Raw genomic sequence first — 6,291 nt, 5'->3', positions numbered from 1 at the left:
TGCATTTTTAAAGCAAGAGTCCCTGAGATTTCTTTATTCGGAGTGGACAGCTTTTCTTTAGGAGGGAAAGACATCAGCAATTAAATCTGCCGTCAAGTAATCTAGGAAGAGTTGTGCAACAACTTTCAAATCTTTTAAAGGGATTTAGTTAAAGAAAGCAAGAAAAGGTTTAGAAAATAAGAGCTCCATCTTATTTTCTACAGCAGAGGTCATGGATTAGCGGACCGGGGTCTGGATTCAGACCCAACCTGATTTAAAAAAATTATAAATTACTGCATGTTTTCTGAGGACAATTAATTTATCTTGCGCTGCTTCTCCAGTTAATATGGTAAAGCAGTCCGGAGTGCCCGGGACCCGGCCACATGTGATCCAAATTAGCCAATGAGCTGTCAGTCTGGGTTGCTGCTGCTGCTACTATTAGTCACAGCAGGAAACCTCTGGCAAGCCAGGCGATGGGAAAGAGAGAGCAGAGAAAGTGTGGACTGCTGGAAGAACTGTGGTGAACTGATGACAAAAAAAGTAAAAAAAAAACACTTTAGATTTTAAAATGGAAAATTTTCTATTTTTTTAATTTAAAAAGTCAATTTATAACACCCTCAGCAGGATCCTAGAAGGTGCATGGGAGTTTGTCCAACCACTCTGCATGTGTTTTGTGGATCTAGAAAAGGCATTCAACCGTGTCCCTCTGGGGGGGTCCTGTGGGGGGTACTCCGGGAATATGGAGTACCGGGCCCTTTAATAGGGGCTGTTAGGTCTCTGTATGACTGGTGTCAGAGTTTGGTCCGCATTGCCGGCAGTAAGTCAGACTCGTTTCCGGTGAGGGTTGGACTCCGCCAAGGTTGCCCTTTGTCACCGATTCTGTTCATAACTTTTATGGACAGAATTTCTAGGTGTAGCCAAGGTGTTGAGAGGATCCGTTTTGGTGGCTTTAGGATTGCATCTCTGTTATTTACAGATGATGTGGTTCTGTTGGCTTCATCAGACCGTGATCTACAGCTCTCACTCCTGCGGTTTGCTGCCGAGTGTGAAGCGGCCGGGATGATGATCAGTGCCTCCAAATCTGAGACCATGGTCTTAAGCCGGAAAAGGGTAGAGTGCCTTCTCCGGGTTGGGGAGGATGTAGTGCCCCTAGTGGAGGAGTTTAAGTAACTTTGGGTCTTGTTCACAAATGAGGGGAAGATGGAGCACTGAAATGCACTGAAATGAGTTTTCTCCATAGTGTGTCTGGGTTCTCCCTTAGAGATAGGGTGAGGAGCTCAGTCATCCGGGGGGGACTCAGAGTAGAGCCGCTGCTCCTCCACATCGAGAGGTTCTGGTTAGGATGCCTCCTGGACGTCTCCCTGGTGAGGTGTTCCAGGCACGTCCCACCAGGAGGAGGCCCAGGGGGAGACCCAGGACACGCTGGAGGGACTATGTTTCTCAGCTGGCCTGGGAACGCCTTGGGATTCCCCGGAAGAGCTGGTCCAATTGGCTGGGGAGAGGGACGTCTGGGCCTCCCTACTGAAGCTGCTACCCCCGCGACCCGACCCTAGATAAGCAGAAGAAGATGGATGGATGGAATTTATAACATGGATGAATAAAAACCTCATTTTATTTCAGTGTTAAATTGTTTTTGACGTAACAGATTATACTTAATATGTCTCCGGATCTTGGTTAATGATTTTCTTTATTTGGACCCTGCTAATCGGTTACCCCTGTACAGAAATAACTACGATAGAATAGGTAACCACATTTATAGAACTTTTGTTGTGTGCCAGAATAAAATCAATGAGAAGCATGATGCTGCCTCCACCATGCAGTGCTATAGGGAAGATGTGTTCCAGGGGATGAGCAGTGTTTCAATTAAGCCCTACATAATGTATTGCGCATCGACCAAAAAGTCCAGTTTATTCCCTAACGTGACTTATGGAAAACAATAAATGTGATTTTGTTACAGGGAGCAAGCTATTCTTTTTCCTAACGGCACCTTGGCTTAGGTTTGCAAAGTTAGGCTCCATAAAGGAATTTTACAGCTGAAATGTCATTACCAGCATTAAATATTGTTGTGCTTATTATAAGATATTCAAATGTGTGATTTCAATAGAAACATCAACTCTTAAAAACAGGAAGGAATCATTCTCAGGGAGGACACACCCTTTGTGCTCAGTGAACCATGTCCTTCTCACATGGGTGAAAGGAGTTTCACTTCAACCCGACAACATATTTGACACCTCATATAAACATCACCGTTACAATCAGGCTTTATTCATCCAGCTGTTTTTGTTCTGCAGCTGCAGGGTTTTATCAAAGAAAAAAATACAAAATGTTCATCTCAAATTTACTCCTGCATTTTTTTATATACATTAGAAATGATGTGAGAAAAGCAATAATTGTTAACCTGTAAAGGGTTAAAGGGCAAAAGGAGAACATTTAATTTAGTCTTCTTTCAGTAAAGTCAGAGCAGATTCTTAGAAAATAAATCACAAAAAGTCCAGGTTTTATCTTAAGATTGACTAGAAACAGAAAAAGACGGAAAATGTAAGTATGTTTGGAAAGGATGCCAAGAAGAAAAAAGAGATTTAAACTCAGAAAGTTCTGGAACAAAGAATAAAATAGTAGATAATTTGGCATAATGCAAAATATATTTAAAACTGAAAAACCTTTGTTAGATGTGTTACATGTTTCATATCTATATAAAAAGTGTAAACATTTTCCCTCTACATTGAGAAGCGCATCTTATTCCACAAATAAAAGACAAATAACTTTATTTTATGTGTCAGAAATATTTATTTATACAATGATTTTGGAATTCCTATACAGATCCTCCAGTTTTAAGCAAATAATTATAGAAAAATAACATGAACAGAACAAAACCTAGTGAGAGGGACATTCAGAAGGCAGCTGAGAGTGAATGTTCAGAGTGTTATTATTTAATCATTGAGTGGGTGGGTGGAAGAGAAAGGAGAGTTCATAGAAGGACTGATAACTGCTGCTAAGAAGTGTCACGCTGAGTCATTGGAGCTGTTATGACTTAGCTTTCTGCTCTGGTACCACCAGCTTCTATACTGTAAAGGAAAACAGACTTTATCAGTCGTTTAATTTGCCCAAAAAGTCCGTTCAAAAATAGCATATAAGCACAAACATCCTGATTCTTATGCACAGTGGTGGAGGCTGATGATTTGGACTCCTTTGCATCACACTGCTGATTTTTAAAAAAATACAAATGGACAAAGTAATGGTATAATTCCTTAAATAAACTACATACTTCCTGTTCTGTCTGCCACTTAGAAATACACAGATAGATTAGCATAGGGCGGTTAAAAAAAAGTATTACATTACGTTATGTTACCCTAAGTGGATTACCTTCTTCCGCTGCTCTTTGTGACTTTGCAGCCTGATTAATTAGCAGCAGGGTAAGATATTTTGAAGCTGTGCTCTAACTCTGACTATAAGTGGCTTAAACCTTTGGAAGAGGCCTCCGTTTTACTCCATTATATGTTGCCATGCTTTACATTATCTGCTGCTTTATAAGCAGGGACATATGAGATGCCTAAATTGGAGTAAAAGCAGAAATGCTGGGGAGTTCAATTAATAATTAATTGACCTTTATCAATCTCACGTTGAAGGATTTTAACCCATCCCCTTTGCGGAGCAGTGGGCTGCCATCGTGGGGCGCCAGAGGAGCAGTATGGGGTTAAGGGTCTTGCTCAGATCCAGAGTGGCAGTCTGTGGGAGTGGGTTTTTGACCCACAACCTCAGAATTCAAAGCTGTATCATGCAAATAAAAGGTGAGGCTATGTTAGAATGCATATAATGCAGTGAAGGAACGCGAGCCAGCTGTACATGCAGAAGTATTCACACCTTTTGAGTGTTTTTTATGACGTATTTTGTTTGTTTTCCATCCACCACCAGGTGGCGCCTGGTTCTCTTTGGCCTCCACACACACCTGCGGGTGGTTGCCTCATTACCGGAGGACTCTTAAGCTGCTGACTGCCACTACCTCAACGCCAGAGTGTTTGCCGCTTTAGCGTACTCTAGCCAAGCTGAGTTTTGTTGAGTTTTAGTCACATGAGTCTTAATCTTGTTGTTTTTTTGTCTTTGCCTCTCGGCAGGAATTTATCCTGCAAAATGGATGTTTTGGACCTTCTCCCCCCTGGAAGGATTCTCTGAGCATCAAGCTGAGCTGAGGATTCAAAGTGGAGGTTTGGATCTACTTTTCCCCAAAGGATTGTTTGGGCTTCTCTCTGAGCAGGGGATTCATCTCCACAAGAAACCGTTCAAGTACCGCAGGAAATCTAAGTGGCAGTCAGCTCCTCCGTTCCTCAAGGAAACTCCTCAACCTGGTTAAACTCTGTCCGCCCTTCAACGAACAAATCTATTACTGGAAAAACCCACACCGACTGGATTCAACAAGACTCCTTTTTCTGGAAACGTGATTTCTGTTGCCTTTATTCCCTTCTTCAAATCAAAGACACAAATTTCCCACTGAGCCTGAACTAACCGCAGAATCTTCCCCTTCACTTTTCAGTCCCGGTTCGACAGTGTTCAGAGCAGTACTGGACTCCTCTCTACCTACTCACAATAAAACCTGTTAAACTTTTCCCTGGTCTCTCTGTTTGGTTTACTGCCTGTGGGTCTGATCTTTAGATAAAATCATTACAGTATCAGTCACAAAATTTAATTTTTCCAGCAACAGAAAAACAAGAAATTCTGTATTATTGTCTAGAGCATCATCTACAAGACGGTTATACAGGATGATACTACTAGGAATAAACAAAGAGCAATTTAGAGGATTTATTTAGGGGAATCAGAGTGAACAGGGTTAAATAATGTAGCCTCCTGTGTTTCTCTGATTCATTTCTACATGCGTAACCGATCATTCTCTCCAAGAAACAACACATTCAGCCATGATTCATGGCAACAGACTGGCTGCTGATTGAACAGGCTCTTTGATTATATCTTAGTCATCAAAGGAAGCTCATTATACAAGACAGTCACACAGCGATCTGTTTACTGCAGCCAGCCGCCTGTAGAAGCCCATTGAGTCTGCTGTGACAGACCTCGCCATGAGATTACAAGATTACAAAAGGTGTGGGCATGTGTTCCCCGTGCTTGATTTGATTAAAACTTCTACTCGGATACTCGTGTGTTTTCAGATGAAGAAAGATCTGTGCTTTCTTTAAAGCACAGATCTTTCTCTTTTTCCGCTCTATCTGAATTATCAATATTAGTTCATCACTATCACCCTGCAGCTTCCCCTTTCTGCACTTTCACAGCATGGTGATGCTATGAAAAATCATGCTTAAATTTACACTTTTAGAATAATTATGCAACTTTAGGTTGTAGGATTGCATTTGTTCCTTAAGTACAGTTATAGATAGGTAATCTGCACAAATTCACACTGATCCTACAGAGAGAATCAGCTCCTTTATATGAATGAGAGGCCTGTAGGATTCCACTGTTGGATTTGAAGAGTGCTCCCAAGATGAGGATTGGTCCACTGGGTCACCAGGTGCAGATGCCCCTCAGTATCCACTAAGCAGCCATGCAGCAAACACACACACCCACTCATGCAAAGCGTCGTCATGTGATTGGGCAGGGCGTTCTAGGTGTGGCAGCCCTGACTGCTCAGCAGGGATTAGAAGGGAACAGAAATTTCTGTCATCTCTCTGGATCATCTGTGTTTACAACTTTACAGAGCAGAGCAGAAAGGCTGGAGGAGAATGAGACCAGTCAGTGGATACAGGTCGGTGTAGCAGCTTCTAGGTTGGTTTATTAGAAGAGTTTCTAAATGTCACAGCATAGAAAGAGACGCAGATTCCTTCAGGCACTAATCCTACTGCTTTAAGGAACAGTGTAAGCTTATTTAGGAGCTAGCTTTACAGCCTGACCAATATGGCTGAATACAGGGAAGGTAGCTGTGTCTTCTACAAATTAAGGGTTTTAGGTTAAAAAAATAACTTCTTATATTGATTAATTGATTAAAAGCTGCACTTTTATGTTTATATCTATTTAAGGTCAGATGTTAATTGTTAATCTTCTATGCACATTTGTACAGGAGCTTCCAGAACTAGCTTTATCCCCAGTCATTTTTAGTATTTAGATGATTTATACTTCAATGGAGTTTCTTGAGGTGCTTCCACCGTTAAAACCTTTGGTTTTTATGCAGAATTAGCAGTATGCCTCCCTCTGATCACATCATCACAAAGGTGAAACATGGTGTTGGTAGTATCATGCTGTGGGAAAATGTTTCTTCACTAGGCAGACGTGCTTTTGAAGGTTTTGCTACTTTTTAATGTCGGTCTATCAACA

Source organism: Cyprinodon variegatus, unplaced genomic scaffold (genome assembly GCF_000732505.1).
Source record: "Cyprinodon variegatus isolate N-32 unplaced genomic scaffold, C_variegatus-1.0 Scaffold9, whole genome shotgun sequence".
NCBI lineage: Eukaryota > Metazoa > Chordata > Actinopteri > Cyprinodontiformes > Cyprinodontidae > Cyprinodon > Cyprinodon variegatus.
Note: the sequence above shows the minus strand (reverse complement) of the source record.